Source organism: Typopeltis vanoorti, chromosome 21 (assembly GCF_054136105.1).
Source record: "Typopeltis vanoorti isolate ZY-2024b chromosome 21, IOZ_Tvanoo_1.0, whole genome shotgun sequence".
Lineage (NCBI taxonomy): Eukaryota > Metazoa > Arthropoda > Arachnida > Uropygi > Thelyphonidae > Typopeltis > Typopeltis vanoorti.
In genome coordinates, this window is record NC_143569.1 from 24,219,763 (window position 1) to 24,234,850 (window position 15,088).

General features: G+C 34.4%; 1 protein-coding gene across 4 annotated transcripts in view; it reads right to left on the minus strand.

Moving 5' to 3' along the window:
• The window catches only part of Pask (PAS domain containing serine/threonine kinase), a 401,386-nt gene that overhangs the window by 161,189 nt on the left and 225,109 nt on the right, over positions 1-15,088 (minus strand). The gene's annotated exons all lie outside the window — the stretch shown is intronic.

Sequence of the window (15,088 nt, forward strand, 5' to 3'; positions counted from 1 at the left end):
TGGCAGAGAGTAAGGATATGATTATCATGTAGAAGACATAGTGAATTCATGATAAATATTATTGCCAAAGATGAAAACAATAACTGAGCATATTAATTAATCAAGCAAGAAACATGAGTCCATGAAATACTCTGAAAAAAATACTCTGTGAAATGTAACTCAGCTTGTTCTGTTTTACATACAGTGATGTATATATATTTGTATATACTCCAGATGATAGTTTAATTTTAATTTTAGACCTTCCTTAATATGAAGGTCTAAACGTCGGTAAATTAAAAGACTTATTATAACACAGTTGTAAAGTCCATAATTTCTAAAATGAATTAAGAGCACTATTTCGGAAAACATTTGACATAGTCGTGGTGTCTAAACAAAGCTCCATAGCAAAATATGGAGCTCTGTTTAGACACCACAACTATGTCAAATGATGAAATTAGCAAAACACTCAATTCTGTTAAGACAGATTCATGAAATTAAATGAACACTGGTAGAAGAAGTGTGTGGATTGCAGAAATTATAATATTGAGAAATAACTGTGTGAATATCTGTAGTATTAATAGAATGTGCATATAAACAAAGATGAATAGCCTTACATATGGACTTTTTATTTTTACAGTGATATTTTGACCAAATTTCATTAACAGTATAGAAATAAAATTCATGACCACGTGTATAAAGAGGGATTCTGCATCATAAACTTTAAAGATATGTTCTGCATCTTAAAACTAACTAAAGGTTTTAAACAATAAACATGGGTCTCGAAACTCCTTGGTCATTTCTGCAGTATCGCTCTTGCAGTTGCAGCATGAATGCCAACAATATGCAAAGCATATTGGTACAACAAGATGAAGGTTTGTACTCAATAATCTAACAGATTTGTTTTGAGAAAATGGAAGCTGCTTTCGTTCTGCCTTTATTATGGTCATGCCAACAGAAACATGCATGAACCACATCGGATTTCTCAAGATGGGGTGTCCCATGGTCAAAAGTACTGTATTCTCTAACATTTACTCATCTTCATTTGTTAATGTGGTAGTTTCTGTACTTTAAAATGAATAAGGCAAACAAAGAACCATAAGGGTACCAAAAGCAGGAAAATGTACTGCACCTAGTGGCAGAGAATCCATGTACCAACATATGGAGGATTGCAGTAGAAAGCACCTCCCAAGCAGATAAAGCAATACCTTGAATAATGTAGTTTTAAAAAGTGCAGGTTTTACTAGAAATTAGTGTAAAATGGATTACAGTTTGGATTAATAATTATTCATAATTATTGGAGCAGAAATATCCTACAAAATTAAACTGGAATGCATTTCTGAGCATCTCTTAATTCCAGAATGTTTTGAGTTTCTGAGCAAATATTTCCAGCAGATGAACTATAGAAGGTTTTCTTCCAGATGGTGGAGAATGCTTCTGACATAATTATGAATATGAATCCCAATGTTGAACAAAGCATTAGACAGACAGACAAAGAGAGAAAGATCATCAAACTTTAGAAAATGCTATTTGATGCTACAAAGATACATACCATCAAATATCAAAACAGGCACAACAGCAGAAAAATGCTGCAAATTCCCCAAAATATAAAAAATTATTCTGGGCTCCATTTACAATCTCTGAATTGAGAGATGCCTTGAGGAGACTAGATATAAAAAAATCATGTGGACCCAATAACATGCAAGGAATTATGATCAAGCATTTTCCTTTCCTAGCCCTAGATTGGCTACTTCACCTATACAACAATAGCCTAAAACAAGGAAAAGCTCCAAAAGACTGGAAGACAGACACAATCATACCAATTTTAAAGGCTAACAAACCTCAACACCAAGCAGGATTTCACTGACTTCAATTCCAGGCAAATTGATAGAAAAAAAATTATACTCCATGTTTGAATTACTATATAAACAAAAATAGCATACTACCACATTTTCAGGCTGCCTTTAGAAGAAATCACTCAACAACTGATCAACTTTTCTACTTAATCCAGTCAATTTAAGATAACTTCCAGATCAAACCTACCAAATCCACCATTGCAGCTTTTACAGATTTTTGCAATGCCTTTGACAAGGTGTGCAGACAGAAACTTTTTTCCAAACTTTGTCATATTGGAATAGAATGGAAAGTTCTAAACTGGATTTATGACTTTCTAAAAAATAGAACAATTCAAGTTAGAATAAATAATACCTTTTCCAAGAAAGTCAAAATAAGACATGGACTCCCTCAAGGCAGCATTTTGAGCCCATTCCTTTTTCTCCATCTCTTAAACAACTTAGACAAAAATATCAATAAAGAAACAAAGAAAACCATGTTTGCTGATGATTTGGTCCTATTCTCAGCTCACAACAACTTAGAAACAGCAGAAGGTCACTTAAACAAAGCCATTAAAAGTTTATCTACATACCCTGAAACCCCCTTCCCCCCAAAAAATTAACCCTACTAAATTCAAAATTTGTGTATTTAGCATTAATAACCGCCTCAGAAAGTGGAGACCAAAGATTAAGCTAAACAATCAATTACAATTAATGAAAACCCCAAATACCTTGGAGTTACTCTGGATCAATCACTAAGCTTCAATAAACTTATCAACAATATTGCAATCAGAGCAAAAAGAAGACTAAATATTATTAAAAGTATCTCTGGTAGAGAGTGGGGAGCTGATGCTAAAACCTTAAAAGTCATATACACCTCTATTAACCGCCCCATAATGGAATATGCTTCGCCCATCTGGATGCAAACATCACTAACCAGTTTAGACAGGCATATAAAAATTTAGAAAAATGCAGCTAGAATCATATGTGGATAAAGGAATACAACTCCTGGAAAAATAATTTCATGCACTGTGGATTTTTTCTTTATTCTGTTTGTTGGTTTTCAATTTTTAAAAAGTTCACTTATTCTCTGATGTGCAAAGTTGTCTCTTTTTTTCTACAAATTTAGTAAGATTTTCTTGCCACCTAATTTTTAAAGGAACAAGGTTGGAATATGATCCTTTAAAAATTAGGTGGCAAGAAAATCTTACTAAATTTGTAGGAAAAAAGAGTCAACCTTGCACATCAGGGAATAAGTGAACATTTTAAAAAGTGGCAACCAACAAACAGAATAAAGAAAAAATCGACAATGCATGAAATCCTTGAAAATAAAATTCCCTTGGATTTATATAAATCAAGTGGGTATTAAATCCAGCATTATTTCAAAACCGAATACAGAAACTATATAAGTTTCGTACGAAATTTGATATCCACTTGATTTATACAATTTTGCATCACCGAAATGAAGCCTTTTGGTTCTTTATTTTATAAATTCCCTTGGATTATCCAAATAAAATAGCCAATTACCCAGCATTTCCTCCAAATCAAGATAGGAAAAATATGGTTATTAATTTTGAAATTGGGAAACATGAGGGGAAAAAAAGCCTAGAAAATCCTGAAAGCTTGAGATCATTAGCTCTTTCAAAAATAATGAAATATGGACCTGACATATAAATATCTATACAGATGGCCCCAAAAATACAAATGGCAATTCTGGGAGTAGTGTACTCATCTATGGCTCTCAAAATATAGAACTAAAAACAACCAACAGTATAGGATGCAACTCATACCATTCAACAGAAAAACTAGGAGCTGCCATCAACTCCAAGTTTAATCACTGTGCTACTACCATGATCTCTCACCTCAAGACCAGCCACACAAAACGAATCAAGTTTAGCAATGGCATAAAAGTCTTCCCCATCTGCAAAATCTAACATCGAAGAAGCATCACCACTGCATTTATTCACTTGTATGAATATAACTTTATAATAACCCAGAAAAGGTGCTGTATAAAATACATGAATTTTACCTCTATGATCTGGTGTAATACCATGGGATGATTATATATGCTGGCCTGGTTGGCCGAGTGGTTAGTGTATCCACTTTCCAGCCAAGAGGCTGTGGGTTCGAATCCCACTGCAGGCATGGATGTTTGTGACTGTCTTTCACCTTCATACATTCATTCGTACAAGTGAATAAACACTCCCCCAAGCTGGACTGGGTTACCAATGGGAGTAGTAGTAGACCCAACCCTCCTACATTGAGAGAGGCCTGCACCCTGCAGTGGGTAGAAAATCGGCTGAATATCATATATATATATATATATTAAAAAAAAAAGAAGAAGATATTTACCGTATGCTAAACAGGAAGAAATTTGTGCAAAGTACTTTTTTTTTCCTTCTAAAATAAAATCTTTTGTTTATGTGAATGCATGCATGCACAAGCTTATGTAATTCAATTGTGAACAATAAATAAAAATGTTTCAATTTTTGTTTTCGTTTCTAATCCTTTTTAATTGTGATCACAGTCTGAAAAGCCTTTTGGTATCAAACCAGAAGGTTATATAACTCCATTTAATCATGTTAAATTGTTTGATTACATCAAATAATGTCAGTTAAGGATCTATCTAATCATGTTTGAAATGAATTACACTGAAAGCTATTATATTAACGCTCTGTTCAGTGTGGTTTCAAGTAAGTACCTAATATTTTTGGCATGTGATAACCACACTATTTGAGGTATTCTTACATATGCAGGATCCTGAATGAGAATCAACTTCATCTTCTTCTTCATAACGGCCACTGAATTAGAAACTTTACAGAAATCAGTTGTTTCCATATAGGCATTCCAATGCCATTGCCAATCCTCTTCAATTCCCTGTACATAATTCAGTGAGATATGGGTAGGGAACAGCTTTCATTAAATGCTTTGGTCAATTGTTGCACACAGGAAGCTCTGTTAGTCCATACCAGCCTTCTCACATGACAGTAATCTCGTTCCTGACACACTGTCTTAGGACAACAGTTGCATCTTAGACAAGTAACGTAAGTTAAACACACGGGATGTCTCTTCTTTTGAGAAACTAGTCGGTTCTGTTGTTTTCAAAATTATGGCTCCAGCTAGACAGGCACCCACAATAAGCCCTTTATCAAACTCCAAAAATCCTTTGTTATTTCCATTGTGATCAACATTATTGACACATTCTTAAATAATTGCCTAGAACACGAGGTGGTGTATGTGACAAAGTATTTTGCATATATGCTGCATAAGTGACGTTTATGTACATCTGCATAAAGATTTCTAATTCAGTGGCTTGGGAGGCATATTCAACTTTACCAGATTATCATCAATTGGTATTTTGTCACCAATTTTTAAAATAGTAGATGTGGGACCATCATTTCTCTCTTGCATGCCTCTCACAGATGGGGCAAAGTTCACTGAGATGGTATTTTCAAATGTCACAACAACCATATGAAGGAGCCAAATTAATAGGGCTGTATGCTTTGCTAAAAGGCTTCTTGCACCGTGATTTTTGGTAGAAAACAGCTTCCATGATATGCTCGATGACATTCCCTTAGCCTGGAGGGAGGGGGGGGGGGAGAGACCTAGTCTAGCCATAAATACTGTTACAACTTGAACAGTGCATAAACCTTTAATCTATCAGTAAACCATTTACAGCATTCAGCACACGCACACACACACACACACACAGACCATGTGTATAATGTGCATATAGCAGCACTCAACGTTCAAAATGTTCCCCTTTTACTTTCATGTACATCTGAAGTCTTTGAGGCCACATATCGGTGATAGCATGAACAACATCCAACAGAAACGATACCACTTCTCATTCCAAATCCACCTTCAGGCTGGCAATGCTCGGCTGTCATTTCTTGCATGCTACTCTCTCAAATTCTGACCACAATTTGAAGTCCAACAGATTCAGATCAGGACTTTCAGACAGCCAATCAGATGGTGCTATGTGGGCAGGCACATTCGCTGCCAACCACTGTTGTGTGGTCCTTACTGTGTGTGTGTGTGTGCACGCGCGTGCAGCAGGGTATGAGTCCTGTTGGAAGATCCACTACCTACCATGAAACGTGTTTGTTCTGGGGAAATACCACAGGTTCCAGCATGGTGTCTTGATACACTTTGGGTGAGGTATTGACCTCTTTCTCACAGAAATGCAACTTGGATATCCCCTAAATATGTCGCCCTCCACCAAACCACTACGACCTCTCTGAATCCTTGGTGATATGGCATGTGCTGTGTGACCATCCAGTCCTTCAACCACCAAAACAGTCAGGCAATATACCTGACTGTTTTGGTGGTTGAAGGACTCTTCAATAGCGAAAATCTTCTCGTCTATGAAGAGAATATCTCTCTGTCTGCTGTTTGCATACTGCCACAGTGGTGCTTTTTTGATTTTATCACCCTCTGCAAGAAGTTGTGGTGTTAGGAAGTGTCCAGTAGAATGCAATAGGCTTTCACATCCCAGGTCATCAGTATATGTGACATTGCTCTCTACAAAATGTTCATCTCTTGCAACATCACTTTCTACATTCTCACATGATTATGGTAGAAGCATGCCTTCACAAGCAGTTTACTTCCTAATGCAATGTAGTCCACCTGTTCTTTAGTAATCAGAGACATCTTCTGTATTGCTGTAATGGTTAATAGTCCAATATACAAACATCCTACTGATCTGAGTATTTTTATAATAATAGTATAATAATAGCACATTGAAAATTGCAGGTGGCTGCAATTTTGTGAAGAGTGCTGTTGCAGCTACACAGTTCTCATAATCTCCTCACTGCATGCTAACTTGTACAGCTAGACAACACTATCTCTCTCTCTCTCTACTGATAAACATGCAAATATTGGCTGCACACAGAACCAATAATGGAACTGTATTTGAGCAATTCTGTGGGCAGCGCAGGAGTGTGTGAAAGTTGTAACAGTATTTATTTCAAGACTGTGTGTGTTTCTTTTTCTTTTTTTTTTGTGTGTGTGTGTGTGTGTTTTCTATTTATATTATTCTGTTTTTTCTTTCCCAATTCTCACCTTATCTAGCTACACTACACACAACACTGATGTTTAATAGGTTCTTCTACCTGTTTTGTAGAAGATAAATATAAAATCAGTCTCCCACATACTAAAGGGTGCAAAACCTGCAGCATATCAGTTAAAAATATAGGCAAAATAATGTTCCCTAGGTGAAAATGAATTTTTACTTTCAAATGTGCATGCACACATATACATACATAAAAAGAAGTAGAATGGCAAGTTAAAAAGCAAGCTCCCAAACTTGTAATATGGCAATTGCTTTATTTTACATTTTATTTCCGGAATAAAGATTCACAGATTTATCTTTCAATAAATAATCTGCTTTTATGTAGCTTGGCTATTTTCCTGCTAGGTTCTGTGCTCTATTAGTAACGGATGTACTCCTGATGTAAATTGAGAGAAAAATTGGATCTTGGCCTTATGTGCTAGGCATGAAGAGAATAGTACAGTATTGTTTATAGACTAAGGAGTGAATTTTTGAACAGAGCATAAAGTGCACTTTAAGCTGGACATACTACAAGCTTGCAGCAATTTGTTCTGAATGTGGTCTTGAGAATTCATAATTTATTCAAACTTCAGATTAGTCAGTCCAGACTGCGGTTTTACCTCAAGAATAACCACAACACATTCAAAATGATAGAGGTAAAATTAATTTTTAAGTAAATATATATCAATATCTGAATTTCAGACTGCAGTTTGGAGATTAACTGTTTTTGTTTCTTAAAAAAAGAAGAGAAAAAAAAGGTATTCATTTTCAGCACACCCAAGTAATAAATTTGATCAGTTACTTGAGAAGTTCTTAATAACAACAATAAAAATTAATATTATTATATAACAAAACATATGACATAAAAATACTGGAAAACATTATATATATATATATATACAAGAGGGTGATCTGAAAAGTTCTTGGCCTAACAATGAAAAAACAAATTCATAATTTCAAAATTATTTTCATTTTTCAACATAATCTCCCTTAAGACTAATACATTTATTCTAGCAATGCTCCAGCGCCATTATACTCTCTCTGCAGTGGTTCTCAGTAAGATCTGCAAAATACCCCTCTACTGCAATCACCTCTTGATTCGAAGAAAAACGCTGACCAGAGAGGAAAAGTTTAAGTTTTGGGAAGAGATAGAAGTCAGAGAGAGCCAAATCTGGGAAATAGAGTGGATGTTCCAACAATTCATAGTGCAGATCCCTTAATTTTTCCATTACCAAAACATCTTTGTGGGTAGGTGCATTGTCCTGATGAAAGATGATTTTTTTCCTTCTGCAAACAGGGTCTTTTCTCACGAATCTTTTCGTCTAGTCTGGTTAAAAGATCAGAATAATATTCCCCGATTATTGTTTTACCCTTTTCAAGATAATTAATAAACACCTATTAACCACAGTGAAAATTATTTAATTGTAAATATTTCATCCTAAGTATCTTAGGACATCAGCAGTACAGTAGTTTAAACAATAATAGGAATAACATACAGTTAGGGCGAATGATTACAATAGAATCTCATTAAATGTGCATAACGTGTTACAAAAAAAATAAATAAAATAAAAATAAAATAAAATGAAATAAATAAATAAAAAAAGCCTAATTCTAATTCTTGGTTTAAAAAGGTGCAGATGCGGTAATCTCATTCCAACCTTCGCAAAATTGAAGGAAGTCATCAAATCTCCAGGTGCCCATAAAATTTATCAAAAAGCAAGCCATTCCTTACTACTCAATCAGTTACAAGTTTCTAAGCATGAATTAGCAACAAACAATTTAAAAATTACGGAACTAGAAACAGACTTGTCAAATATGTTAAATCAAGAATTGCTACAATTAATTATAATTGTCTCAAAGAATTCAGGGAAAAAAGCTTTTGATAAAAGCAATAGTGCTCTACATAATAAATACCTTAATCTACTAAATCGATCAGATCACTAACAAATTACCAACGGATAAATGGGTAGTCAATTTATCTAACCGTCCATTAACAACAGACGAATTAAATGTTCTAGCAAGAGGCCATAAATTTGCGATTTCACCAGAACGTTTCCCATATTTAGACTTCATACATAATATAGAAAGAAACATCAACCATCTCTCCAGTACTGAAGCCAACAGACTTCGTTTTGAGGTAGCTAAAGTGATCTACAATGCTAAACCTTCAGAATTAAATATCCCGCCATCAGAAATGAAAGCTATTATATCCTTAAAACGTAATAAAAACATAATCATTACCAGAGCTGATAAAGGAAATACCACTGTGGTTCTTGATACCAATTCATATGACCAGAAAATGAATTTACTTCTTCGAGATCATAATACTTACGCCAAATCAGATTATGATCCTACAAAACATCAACTCAAAAAATTAAATAAGCTACTTAATGAAACTTCCTCCTTAGATGAACCAATCAAAAAACTTAAGACATACCCATGCCAGACCTCCTAGAATTTATGGCTTACCTAAGCTACACAAAATTAATGTTCCAGGCAGACCCATCGCAGACTGTATTAGCAGTCCAACTTACAAGTTATCAAGATTCTTGTCTAACCTTCTCCGCCCTCACACAGGCCACTCAGACTCTTCAATCAAAAATTCTACAGAGTTCCACACAAAAAATGAAAGACATTCAACTGTCAAAAACTGACTTGTTAATCAGCTTCGACATTGTCTCCCTCTTCACGAACATTCCCCATAAAGAAACAACAGAATTACTAACTCAAAAATTTCCGCCTGATATAGTTGAATTGTTCAAGTTTGTTATTGCATCAGGTTACTTCACCTGGAAAAGTCATATTTACAAGCAAGAAAAAGGAACAGTAATGGGATCTCCTTTATCACCAAACCTAACAAACTTGTTTCAAGAATACCTTGAGGAAAAAATATTCACTTTTGAACCCAAACCAAAAATTTGGTTAAGATATGTCGACGACGTATTTGCAGTCTGGGATCATCCCGAACATGAATTACAACTGTTTCTAGATAAAATTAATCTTCTTCATCATCACATCAACTTTACCTTAGAAAAAGAATCTCCACAGGGTATCTCCTTTTTGGATTTACACATTCAAAGAAAAGAAGACGGTTCCATCGCCACGTCTGTCTTTCGCAAGCCTACCTTCTCAGGTCACTACATTCACAATTCTTCCGCTCATGAATTATTAAGTCACTAGTTTCCAGAGCACACAAATTCTGCTCCTCTGAAGAATCTCTAAACAAAGAATTAGAAGTAATCAAGAATACAGCCATCATAAATGGATATAATCCTAAAACAACTCAAAAAATCATCAGTCACTTTCCCACACATCAAATCAGACAAGAAAAGTCCATAGGATTCCCATACCTTACATCAAAGGCATCTCCGAACATCTTCCTAAAATTATGAAGAAATACAATTTTGCCACTACTTACAAACCTATCAACCAAATTTACAACTTGTTACCTTCTCCTAAGGACAAACTCTCACCTTTGATGTTACCTGGCGTTTATGAGATTCCATGCTCATGCAAATTGTCTTACTTTGGACAGACAGGTAGGACTGTTCAGGAACACATCTCGGAACATCAAGACCACATTAGTCTTTTTAAATCGCAAAAATCTGGCCTCTCTCAACAAGGAATTGAAATCCAAGCCATAGGATCCATTGGGAAAAGTCTAAACTCTTACATAGATCTTTATATAAACATGAACGTTTATATAAAGAAAGTTCTGAGGCCCTACTACACAGACCAAATTTAAACTGCAACGACGTTCTTACTATTCCTAAAGTATGGGAAATTGTCATACAAAATTGTGTAAAATAATTATTAGTTTTTTTTTTTTACTTCTGTAACACGTTATGCACATTTAATGAGATTCTATTGTAATCATGCGCCCTAACTGTATGTTATTTCTATTAATGTTTAAACTATTGTACTGATGTTGTCCTAAGATACTTAGGATGAAATATTTACAATTAAATAATTTTCACTGTGGTTAATACGCGTGTTTCTTTTAATTATGATCTCACCACAAGTTTTGCTATTTAATAAACAAAATCAGTTTTATTCTTGTTAAAATGCTCAAAGCACTGTTCAGAAATTTTCATGCAAGTGCATTTTTGATTTGCTGTGAGCAAGCATGGCACCTATCTTGCACAAAGCTTTTTCACATTCAATTCTTTGTGCAAAATATATTCTACACGTTCTTTTGAAATGCCTATAGTCTTAGCAATTTCATGCACTTTGACTCGCCAGTCATCCAATACCATATCATGCACTCGATCAATGATTTCTGGTGTTGTTACACTTTTTGGATGTCCTTGACATGGATCTTCTTCAAAGCTGGCATACGGCCACATTTAAACTTGGCAGTGCGTTTCTTAATTGTCGAAAACGAAGGAGAAGAATGTCCATTAACTTTTATGAACTCGAATGAATTTCTGTTGCCGTTAAACCTTCTTTTACAAAGAATTTCATAACCGCACGATACTCAATTTTATCCATTTCAAGGGATTCAGACAACACTTTTGCTTCAGACAGCTGTATAAAATTACTTGATAGAATGACTTGCAATTTCACATGGAAGCTTATGACAGATGTACCAATGTAGAAAAAAAAAATCTTGCCAATAGTGTTGCCATTTATGGTTGAGGTCGCGAGAACTTTTCATACCACCCAGGTATTCCACTATTTTTATGTCATATAGTGTATATATAATATAAACATAGCCAGACCTCTAAAAAAGTACAATTTCTGCACTGTATTCAAACTTCTTCTGCAGCTGGCTACCCATATCTGCTCTCCCAAGGATCCTCTGCTGTTCCAGGTTTTTACAAAGTTATAGTTCTTGCAATTTATATTATGATCAAATTGGGAGATCTGCTAACATCTGCAGCCTTAAGTATGGTAGATCAGAGTTGACCATGCCTTGGATACTTTGCACAGAATCAAATAGAAGAAAATTACTATACTTCACAACAAAAAAAAAATTTGGAAGACTTCTTTTAGAATCAGCAGCAGATTTAAAAAAACCTATCTAATCTTAATAAATATGGTTGTAATAAACTTCATAGGATTTGGAAAACTAATTCTTAACCCCACCCACCCAATTGTACCCATAGAAGGTGTCCCTCATAGGATTTCAAGGCTAATTTTTGATTGTTTTGTGCAATTTTGTATGTTTTTGCAATTTTAATAGTTTCCCTGATGAGCAGGATTACTATCGCAACGACTAGTCATCAGTAGGTAAAACTAACCTGTAATCTTTATCATCGAGTTAGACTCTCTTACAGTATACAATTGCATCAACCTTGAGTTTCATCACTCACACTCTCTTCGTCTCTTATAGTATACAATTGCATCAACCTTGAGGTTCATCACCCCAACTTCAGTCTCGGTGACCGAAACAAAATACAGGATCAATTAACTACTGTTTAATTATTTATATCTGCTGCATTCATTCCATTAAACCTTACAATGAGTTTAATCTAGCATGCAAGTCTAAACAGTCAATTATAACCTAAAATTGTGGGCATTACATTATATAGATTTTATTTCTGCCTGTATCATTTCCTGGTGTATAATCCCATGAGGTATAAAGAACAACCATGATTAACATTTTGTTGTCTCTGATCAAAACCTTTCTCCCGAACTGGCCTATTATTTGGTGGGTCATTACCTAGCTAGCATCTATCTTCTCAAAAAGCCCTACCTCCATCGACTTGCTACTATTCTAAGATTACCACCCACATTTTATCTATTAAAAACTCTAAGATACCTATTGTTGGATTCTAATTATGTAGAAAATAGAATAAATGTTATTTGATTCAGAATCCAACATAATTTTCCGTCACAAGAACTATATTTGTAAATATTATTTAATGTAAATAACATAAATTATAATTGATATCATATAACTACCTTAATTATGTCAAATATTTAATTGCTTAATCAAAGAAATGTGTTAATGGTAAATAGATTCTGTATTAATTATTATTAAGCTATTTTATTTATTGTTATATCAATATTATAAAATCTTATGTTTGTAATTTAACTACGCATTTATTGAGATGCAAATATTCTATTTATTCTTTTTGTGAAGGTTTAACGTTATGTAATAACTGAATGTAGTTGTATAGCCTAATGTAACATTCGCGAGAATGTTTACGTTTATCGGTTGTCATAGAGACGCGTGAAATAAACGAGCGTGTGTGAAGGGAGCGAGGAGAGAATAAGAAGAGAAAATAATTACGTAGTAGGGAAGTCGGAATGGAACTTTGGAACTAAAAGGTAGCAAGGAAGAAAACTAGAGAAGTAAAAGTAAATAAAAGGTTCTTAAGGGTAGGAGTTGAGTAGATATTTTTTTTATAAGTGAATCTTATAGTTGGCTGAAAGCAAAATCAGCTGTGGTAATAAAAGGAAATTAATGCCGTAGTCGGATAATTTAGAGAACTGGACATTCAAAGAAGAATTCTGAATAAATCCAGTCAGTCTAGAATTACGACTTATTTCTATGCTACCATAAGAGGAAGTGTACGGAGTTTATCTAGTTGATAAGTGATAAACAAGAATAATTAATGTACCCTGTAGTTGTTGTCTGGAGTTATAGAGGCGCGATTAATAATGTTTTAGTTATAACCTTGGAGAATTCTTATAAATGTGTTTCGCAAGTGTAATAAATATAATTTTGAAAGTGTGCTCACAAAATATTGGAAGTACTGAAGATTATTTCTGGTAAGGACAGTCATATTAGTTTATCTCGCTGTATGAAGATTTAAATATTAGTTCCGTTGCGCTGTTTCTAACATTAACTGTAGTATATCATCGAGGCTGAGAGTTGAACATATAGTTACATTGAAGTGATATCTACCGTGGTTAGTGCCTGTTATGAGTTAATCGTAGAGTGTAGCTGAGAGACACATGGAAACTGAATAAATAAGAAATTCTATTGTAATAATTTGAGTAAAGAAACTTGTGATTCTGAAACTGTGAATTTGTTTGAGAAAGTTTGAAAGATTGGATTAATATGAATGACTTGACTTGATGTGCTAACTTGACTGGTTTGTCATATTTAGAAGTGGAATTTATGTATTTGTCAAATAACCATATATTAAATATTTTGTTTGTTAATTTAAATATTGTGTTTGCCTGAATTTCTTTTTACTGCACCGTTCACAAAAACTCGAATCTAGCGGGAATCCCAGAAGGAAAGAAAATAAATACCATCGGCCTGATTGAATGAAAAGACTGCTAACTAATTTTGAATTAAACTTACTAATTCATATAGACTTATCTAAGGATAGAGTGGCGCAGTATAATAGAAATTTCTCTACCCTTAGATCAGTGATTAATTTGCAATTAGTTTCCCTTTATTTGATAAAAGTGACTTATAGCAAGATGGCGGATTCGAACGTCAAAAGAGAAAGAGAACACGTCACGACACTATCATGGTCAGTTACTTCTAGCATAAACTTCCAATATCATAAACCACTGGATATCTCATTACACCGAAGTGTACAATTCTACATTCACTAACATGCCCACAATTATTATTATTACATAACACCTCCACAATTCCAGCTTCTTAAAATCATTCTACAAGTACCGTATGTAATATGCATAATGAGTGCTCACTTTGCCAAGATTTATCAACCTGGTGCATGTAACACAGTGCCAGGGCCATTTGAAAGCACTATTTTGTCATCCCTAAATGATAATAGTTTGCAAACACGTAAAAAAAAAGACATGAAAAACAGTGATTTTTCATGGTTCAGGTACAATTTTTCCAGTTTTTGTCACCTTCCAAACTTGCCATACTTGGGCATTACCTTAAATGATTAGTAAGTTAGTTCGGTCCTGCACAGTGCTACCACTACATTGGATGAAGAGATAGAGATGTTTGATAATGAATTTGAAGAATTATTGCATAACCTGGATAAGACTTCTGCAATTTGGAACAGATGGGATATCAGCACATATGCTAAAAGAACGTTCAGCTGAACTGGTAAGGACCTTGACATATTTGTATAATTTGAGTCTTAGCTCAGGAAAGATCCCGCAGGAATGGAATGATATATGATAATCGATTGCACAAGGATGATGCAAAAACTAATGTGTCTATTAACCTATCTCTGGAGTGATTGTGAAGATTTTAGAGAAGTTAGTAAGAACAGGCATATAGAAATGGATGGATAAATGCGCTATACTTTGCAAGCAACCTCACGGGGTTGCAAAAGAGAGG